Genomic DNA, 9,056 nt, shown 5'->3' on the forward strand with positions numbered 1-9,056 from the left:
TGATCAAGAGGGCTCCTGGTGAAACTGACAGTGCTAATGGCTTGAACGTAGCCAGAAGGAGATTGGGACTTGAACCCACGTGCCAGGACTCAAACCCAGCCTAAACCCATATTGGTACTTGAACCCATGTGCTGAGACTTGAACCCAGTCTAAACCCAGACTGGGACTCAAACCCAGTTTTTAAATTAGAATCACTCACCCGCTGTCTGGACTTATTGAGGTTCAGGTTCTTGCTGACCCATGCAGAAGGAATTTAGTGAGAGACAGAGTGATAGGCAAGAAGCAGACTTGTTAAGATAGGAGGCTTGTGAGAGGGGCAAAGGGGCAGGCGAGGAGGCTCTGCTCCAAGGATTCAATGGGCCACACTTTTATAATCCAAGGGGAGGGGGGGTGGGAAAAGACCGCCTCTTCTTTCTTCAAGTAGTAGCCCCTCCTTGGTATCCGGTAAGAGAGTATTTGACCCTGTAAGGTCAGACTAGGACCGCCCTGCTGCTTATTCCAACCAGCAGAAGGGTGGTCCTTAACCTCCTGCCCTGGGTCTGAAGCTGAATGCAGGCCTCACTCCATCCACCAGCCAGTGACCTGAGGCACATCTGGAGCCTCCACCCATCAAGCAAACCTGCCTTGCTCGGATGGCTTTCTTGAGCAATTATTAACTTAGCGTGGTCTCCCCAAGTTCCCTAGGTTTCCTCTCTATCTGTGGTCCCCGACTGGGACTTCTACAACTACCCGTGTAACCATCCTACTCCCTCCCTATCACTGGGCCCTCTTCCAGTTCTAATTGTCTGTGTTCCTCAGAGAGGCAGGGTCTGAGCCGGACTCGTTGCCTGAGTTCCCAGGAGACATTGACTCACTTCCTCTCTGGTCCCCAGAGTCCCAGCTGGAAACCAGCTCAAATAACCTCCGAGCCTCTTCCGCCAGCCAAAGGTGAAGATGGGGTTCATGAAGGTGTTTGCTGCAAGCCTCAGGATCTGCAAAGAAAGGTTCCAAACAGATGCTCTTACCAAACTTTCCCCGGGGTCATGGCTCGCACAGTGGTCCCCCTTGGGGCTGAGTCACTCCAGCTAATTGTTTGCTTCCTTGATCTGGAGTTAAATGCGGTGGAGGAGCAGAAGGAACTCACCCCTTCATGCAAAAGGACTTTTCCACTTCCTACAGCAGAGCTCTGCCCATTGGGAGCATCTTGGGCATGCATGTGTGCATCACGGGGTGTGTGTGTGTGTGTGCGTGTGCAGAAAAACAAATCAAATACCAGGAAAAAGCAATCAGCCATATTCAGGATATAAGATAGTCAAAAGAATGAATGACTGGGTTTCTCCAGCAAATCCATAGTTTGGAAAAGAGGAGGCAGGAATGGTTATAGAGTAACAGAAACTTCGGAGAATGAACAAGTAAGCGAAATATCTGAGTGCTTTCTGGACCCTGATTTAAAAAAAAAAAAAAAAAACAATAAAATTCAGAAACAATCAAGGAACTCTGAATACAGACTGAGTAGTAGAGGATTCTGAAAGCTTCCATTAATTGTGTTAATTGTCAAAATAACATGGCCAGGTTTTGTAATGTCCCTTGTTGCGAGTGACGTGTACTAAACTCTTACAGAAGATGTAATGTTTGGGATTTGCTTTCAACTACCCCAGAAAAACAAAAAACAAAAAAACAAAACACAACAAAACAAAACAAAAAAAAACCTCACACACAAACAAAAGAGCAGAAGAAAGAAAGAGAAAACATGACTGCAAAATGTTCATAGTTGTTGAGACAAGTTGATGGGCCTGTGGGAGTTCCTACCATAAGCGATGCTCTCTAGTTTCATATATGCTAGAAATCTTGCATAATCAAGAAATTTTAACCCAGAAGCCATTCATTTAAAAAGGGGAGGGCAGGAGCTCCCACTGTGGTGCGACGGGATCCGTGGCGTCTCTGGAGCACAGGGACGCAGGTTCGATCCCCAGCCCAGCACAGTGGGTTAAGGGATCTGGCGTTGCCACAGCTGTGGTGTAGGTCACAACCTCAGCTCAGATCTGCCCCCTGGCCTGGGAACTCCATATGCTGGGTCTCCATATGTGGGGTGGCCAAAAAAGGGGGAAAAAAATCAATGGACATCAAATGAGTTTATGGGGGGAAAAAAACAAGCTCTGAACTTTGGTCATAAACATCTATTCATTCCAGAAGCTTTCCTTGCTTTTAGCATCCAGACTGTGTACCTTCCATGTTGACTCCAGTAGTTTGAAGAGATCTGCTTCAAAAAGTTGTTGCACGTTTTGATGCAATTTGGGAAATTGTTTATTTTACAACTTCCTAAGAAAAAAATACATGAAAACACTGGATATGTCTGAGGATTTTCTTAATTGCAATACATGTTCATCAGTGTTCTAATAAAAATGAATTTTGTTTACTGGTACGCGTTTTAAAAGATTTTCAGATTCATGCTTTTTTTAATGTGAAGCTGTGGAACTAAAAGAAAACGGATGAATCTGAGTCTAAAAAAAAAAAATGAGGGGGGTGCAGACAGAAAAAAAAAATGATCTAGAATGTACAGGGGCACAGGTTCTCGGAACCAGGTCTGCTGAGGGTTTTGTGAAAGAACCAAGGATGTCGGGGACCCAGACAGCTCATATTTGAAGAACTTGTCCGGAGGAAGAGGGAAGACGGGCTCTGGGCAAGTTCCCCAGGGGGTGACATCAGGACCAAGGTGGACATCAGAGAGACAGAAGTTTAAAGTCAGTGCAAAGAACTTTGGAGCGAGTTCCCCAAAGTCGCCTCCTCCCGAACCGCTCCAGAGCTTCCTCTTCTGCAGCCCTCCAGAAGCCCCACCTTCCAACCTCGCTCAATCTCATGAGGCTCCAAGAACAGACCAGGGACATTCCTATCTCACGCCCTTTGTCCTGCATTTTCCCTGGCCAGGAATGCTCTCCTCTCTCCCCAGCTCTAGGAATTCTACTCATGCTTCAAGGCCCAACTCACATGCTGTCCTGGTTGCCCTTGATCTCTCCCTTGAAGTAACAGCATCCCCTAATTGCTCAGAATCTACGGGTGGTTGTTACAGGCATGTCTTTATAGACAGATATCAAAGTTAAGTTATAAATTACCTTTTATAACAATTCCTCCTTTTCACTCCCACAGCACTGTGTACCTTCGTTATGACAATAGTGGCCCCACGTATGGAGGACCCTACCATGGGCCCACAGCTTTGATTCTCACCCCAAGCCAATGGCACAGGCATCATAAGCATCAGAGGTGGGGAGTTCCCATCTCGGCTCAGTGGTAAGGAACCCGACTAGTATCCACGAGAATGTGGGTTCGATCCCTGGCCTCACTCAGTGGGTTAAGGATGTGGCATTGCCATGAGCTGGGGTATAGGCTGCAGACACAGCTGGGATCTGGCGTTGCTGTGGCTATGGTGTAGGCTGGTAGTGACAGCTCCGATTCGACCCCTACCTTGGGAACTTCCATATGCTGCGGTGAGACCCTAAAAAGACAATAAATAAATAAGCATCAGAGGTGGATAGGACTTAGTGTCACCCAGCAAAGATCTAATCACAACTCAGATTTGCCTGATCCCAAAGCTTTAATCATATGCATGTATATATATATATGCATATATACACACACACATACACACACTATTCTTGATTCTATGACCATATAAATGGTGTGTGTATATGTGTGTATCAATACATGCCTTCTTTTATTCATTGAGTCTATATTTTCCCTTCTAGTACACTGGCAAATGGTAAATGCTCAATAAATATTTGAGAATGGATGGATGGATGAATGAATAAATCCAGCATTATGACACATTATGTATATGCTTCTCCCTCCCCTCCCCACCCTCCCCATGCCCCTCACAGCAAACTTCTGGACAATAAAATAAATAAATGGGACTCAGTTCCAGGATTCCACATGGGCTAGAAGAGCAGACAGGTGACAGAGAGTGGCAGGGGCTTGCCAAGCTGCCCAGGAAGTTGATGGGATGACAGAGGGAGGGGAATGGCCCACGAGGTCCCAATGCAGTGGGCACCACCCGCCCAGCCTGCTTCTAGGCATTGTGGGAGTGTGGGGGGTTGGGGAGAAGAAAGCCTCTCTCTTCTTCCCCAGCTGCCAGGGCCCTGACCGCTGGGTGACCCCTGGGGGTGGGGACCTGTGCTCCCCAGGGAAGGAAGTTTATGGCCCTGTTATCACCAAGAGGCAATAAAGCCATTTCGTGGTAATTAGAATCCTAACCAATTTAAGTCATTTACAGCTCTCAAACAATTACCTGGTGGTTCTTATCTCCCCAAGAATCCCGAGATGTTATTTGAAAGGGGTCATAAACCTCGAACCTGGGTGGGGGCGGGGAACGATGAGAAAGGACAAGGAGGAAAGACGGCCGCCCGCGGCGATGGGAAAGCGGCAACAGCTCGGCGCTCCATCCACGTACCTGGCCCTTCCTCGGACGTGGACAAGGCAGGCCTAGCCTTGTGGATTTCGTAGGAGAAGGGTCTTCTATCCCTAGCAGGTTCCTCTCCAGAATCACGAAATCTCAGCTCGAAAAGCTTCAGAAACATCTAGGAAAGGACTTCTCAAATCAGAGAGCCTGGCCATCTGCAGTTCCGGAGGGGTTCATGGATGTTGGATGAAAATATTCCCAGGGTGAATGAGTTTGGCAAACGCATAAACTGTGACTCCCTCATAGAGGCTCACAGGCCCCACTGCATCTCAGAGGTTCTGACAAGATCTGTGGGAAAGAAACCAGGATCCACAGGAAAGTTTAACTCAGTGAAGCGCAGTGTGTTCAGACTTTGACCACTGGACATTTTCACCCCCACAGGAAATCTGTTAATAGCACAATAAGCCTCTAGAATATGGATCTTTTAATCCAAGTTTCCTTTTTGTTTTTAGGTTGAACAGCGTGGCTTTCTGTTCTGTAACATGCCCCTGGTTAGGACAAATATTTGCACTTGACAGTGGGCAGTTAGCCATCTGTGGATATCTTTGCAAGATAATGGGGGACAACCTCTATTTTTTGTTTTGTTTTGCTTTGCCTGAACATCTATGTGAAGGAAAAAAAGGAAGGAAAAAGAGAATATTTTGACAAACCAAAAATCGGGTCACCGAAGCTCACCTCCAAAGGTGCTGGGAAGAGACTTAAACTGTGGATACCAAAAGGGCAGAACTGATCTAGTTGAAGAAGGAACTTTCTAACTGTCAAAGGTACAGACAGCAGAACAGATGGCCTCAGGGAGGAAGGAACTCCCTGACAACATGTGCATATGAGCCCAAGTTGAACAGCCCCTTAGAAGTGCAATACTCAGTCCATTAGTAAATATTTGAGAATCTGTAGTGTTCAAAATACCAACTGAAGGTAGAAAAACAATGATGAGCAAAGTCCCTGCTATACTGGAGCTTCTAGTCTGATGCGGAGGGAAGAGAAAGAGATGAGAGCCAAATAAATACAAATAGAGTAAGTACAGAGAACGATAAAGATCTAAAAAGGGTGGTCATGATGGATGCAGGCTAGTGAAGTTACAGTGGCCAGGCAAAGCCTTGGAGGGATCCAGATGCTGGAGCTGAGAGGTAAGTGACAGGAGGAACTCCTAGGTTCGGCTCTAAACACGTTATACGACTGTTCACTGACCCCCTCCTAGCAGCCCTAGGAAGTAGACACTGGTAGAATTCCTATTCTGTCAATGGGAAAACAGGCCCAGAGAGGCACCTGGCATGTCTCATCCACAGTAGATGCTAAGAACATCAAAGCTGCTGTATGCTTAGATTTTTAAAGTATCCAGGAGATGGGACCTGCTACATGGCCCAGAGAAGTCTACCCAATATTCTGGGATAATCCATGTGGGAAAAGAATCTGAAAGAGAATGGCTGTATGTACATGTACAGCTGAATCACTCTGTTGTATAGCAGAAACCATCACAACCTTGTAACTCAACCATTACTTCAATCAAACAAAAAAAAAGTATCTAGGGAGATGAGAGTGGTGCTGGAGGAGGTGTTGGGTTAGGAGTTTGGAACTAGTAGATCAAAATGTTGTACGTAGAATGGATAAACATCAAGGTCCTACTGTTTAGCTCATGGAATTATATTCAGTATCCTGTAATATCCTATAATGGAAAAGAATATGAAAAGGAATATATGTATAACTGAATCCCTTTTCTTTTTCTGTACACCAGAAACGAAAGGAACACTGTCAATCAGCTATATTTCACTTTTTTAAAAAAGTTTCCAGGAGACATAAATAAAATATTCTCTGTGGTCTTTGGGCTCCCCCACCCCTACTTTGAGAGCTCTCGATTTAGAGCATCAACAAGTCCTTATAGATTCTCAGTAAGGAATTATTCAATTTAATCATGTGACACCAATAAATACAACCCACCTCCAGAGCCTGAGGAACCAAGCGTATTGAAATCATCCCTATCAAAATTCCAAAGCATATTTCACAGAAATAGAAAAAGCAATCACCAATTCATGAAAGACACCAATAGCCAAAGAAATCCTAAGAAAGGAGAACAAAGCTGGAGGCATGGTCTGATTGCAAACTATAGTTCAAAGCTATACTAACCAAGACAGCAGAGTACTGGCATAAAAACAGACACCTAGATCAATGGAATAGAATAGAGAGCCCAGAAATAAACACACACATATATAGTCAGCTAATCTGTGACAAAGATGCCAAGAATACACAATGGGAAAAGGATAGTCTCTTCAACAAATGGTGTTTGGAAAACTGGATATCCAATGCAAAAGAACAAGACTGAACTCTTCTCTTACAGCCCTCACATAAATCAACTCAAAATGGATTAAAGACAGAGTGGGATGGGCTGGGAGTTTGGGGATAGTAGATGCAAACTATTCCATTTAGAATGGATAAGCAGTGAGGTCCTGCTGTACAGTACGGGGAGTCTCTTGGGATAGACCATGATGGAAGATAATATAAGAAAAGGAATGTATATATATGTATGACTGGGTCACTTCGCTGTACAGCATAAATTGGCACAACATTGTAAATCAACTATATTTTACTTTTAAAAACTCAAAAAAAGAAAAAATGGATTAAAGACAAATATAAGACCTGGAACCATAAAACTCCATGCAGAAAACACAGGGAAAAACTCCTTGACATTGGTCTTGGCAGTGATTTTTTTGGATATGACACCAAAAGCACAGGCAACAAAACCAAAAAATAAACAAATGGAACTACATCCGATTAAAAGGCTTCTGCACAGCAAAGGAAGCCGTCAACAAAATTAAAAGGCAACCTGAAGAATGGGAGAAAATATTTGCAAACCATATGTCCAATAAATGATTAATATCCAAAATATACAAGGAGCTCTTAAAACCCAATAGCAAAAAAAAAAACAAAACAAATAATCCATTTTTAAAATGGGCAAAGGACCTCAAAGGACACTTTTCCAAAGACAAGTACACGAAAAGATGCTTAACATCACTAATCATCAGGGAAATGCAAATCAAAACCACAAAAAGATACCACCTCACACCTGTTAGGATGGCTATTATCAAAATGACAACAGAGAAGTATTATCAAGGGTGTGGAGAAAAAGGAACCCTTGTGCATTGCTGGTGGGAATGTAAATTGGTACAGCTATTATGGAAAACATTATGGGGTGCCTCAAAAAAATGAAAAATGGAACTACTGTGTTATCCAGCAGTCCCTCTACCGGGTATTTATCCAAATGAAATCAGTATCTCAAAGAGATATCTGCACGCCACGTTCATTGCCTCATTATTCACAGTAGCCAAGATATGAAAACAACCTAAATGTCTCTCTGTGTGAATGGGTAAAGATATGGATGTGTGCGTGTGCATGTGTGCGTGCGCATGTATGATGGAATATTATTCAACCATAAAAAAGAAGGAACACTTGCCATTTGGAGCCGCATGAATGAACCTGGAGGACATGATGCTAGATGAAATTAACCAGATAGAGAAAGACAAATACTGCATGATCTCATGTATAAAAAATTGAAAGTTGAACTCGGAGTTCTCTTGTGGAGCAGCAGCTTGGGGATCCGGCATTGTCACTGCAGCAGGTTGGGTCGCTCCTGTGGCGCAGGTTCAATCCCTGGTGTGGGAACTTCCATATGCCCTGGGCACCGCCAAAAAAAAAAAGTTGAACTCATAGAACTAACGAGTAGAACCACGATTAGCAGGGGCTGGGTGCTGGGGAAACTGGGGAGAGGCTGACCAAAAGCCACAAACTTTCCGTTATTAGATGAGTACGTTCTGGGGATAGAACGTGCCACTTGGCCACTGTAGTTAATAATACTCGACCGTCACCTTGAAATTTGCTAGGAGCATAGATCCTAAGTGTTCTCACCACACAGAAAATAAAAGTGACTGTGTCGGGTGATAGATGCGTTCATTCATGTGAGGGGGGGTAATCACTTCACAAGGTACATGTACAACAACCATCACGTTGAACCCCTTAAACACATGTAATTGCTGTCAATTATACCTTAGTCAGGTTGCGGGAGGGGGAGTCTTGCAGGAGCGGGTACGGAGACCATCGCAGACAGCGGGCTGTGCCCAAATACAGAACCTTGAGGGAACTCAGATTCGTTTAACCTCTATTCTGTTCCTCCGCATCACATCCCCGTGGGGTTTACAATCCCCTCCGTACAGGTTGTGGAAAACGAGGCTCAAGTAAACGCTGTGGTCCTCACGGTAAGGAGCAGAGCTTCCGGCTCCAAAGGGTTCTCCCGGACCCACTTCGCGTGGACTCTCGCGGGAGCAGGGACTGGGGGGAGTAGCATCTAGCCCTCGAGAGCGCCTTTCCTTATTGGGGGCTGGGGAGGGGGGTGTGACCTGAATAATAATAAGTCCAGGTCATGAGAACCAAATGGGATACTTAGACCTTAACTGTGGCTTAACAAAAGAAAAAATAACTAGACATTCCCTCCTATACTGAAAAAAAAAGGCTATCGTTATTGCAAAATATATATTTAACACATTTTACCATGTTTAAAATGTTTTTTAAAGATCAAGAAAAAAAGATCTGGCAAAGCAAACAAGGGTATTATTTAATACCTTTCCATTTAACCTTACTG

At 44.4% G+C, this 9,056-nt stretch overlaps 1 long non-coding RNA gene across 2 annotated transcripts in view; it reads right to left on the reverse strand.

Moving 5' to 3' along the window:
- LOC102164846 overlaps positions 1 to 8,718 on the reverse strand; it is a 17,881-nt gene extending 9,163 nt beyond the window's left edge. Inside the window, exons 1-2 of one of the 2 annotated variants that reach the window (XR_303380.2) lie at positions 8,465 to 8,718; positions 855 to 971 (exon numbers count right to left, since the gene is read on the reverse strand). This is a non-coding gene — a long non-coding RNA (uncharacterized LOC102164846). Of the gene's footprint in view, positions 1 to 854; positions 972 to 4,420; positions 4,799 to 8,464 lie in introns of those variants that run through there. The other variant, XR_002341050.1, reaches the window with a different exon arrangement.
- Between the last annotated feature and the right edge of the window lie 338 nt (positions 8,719 to 9,056).

This window comes from Sus scrofa, unplaced genomic scaffold, assembly GCF_000003025.6.
Source record: "Sus scrofa isolate TJ Tabasco breed Duroc unplaced genomic scaffold, Sscrofa11.1 Contig1878, whole genome shotgun sequence".
In the NCBI taxonomy this organism is placed as follows: Eukaryota; Metazoa; Chordata; class Mammalia; order Artiodactyla; family Suidae; genus Sus; species Sus scrofa.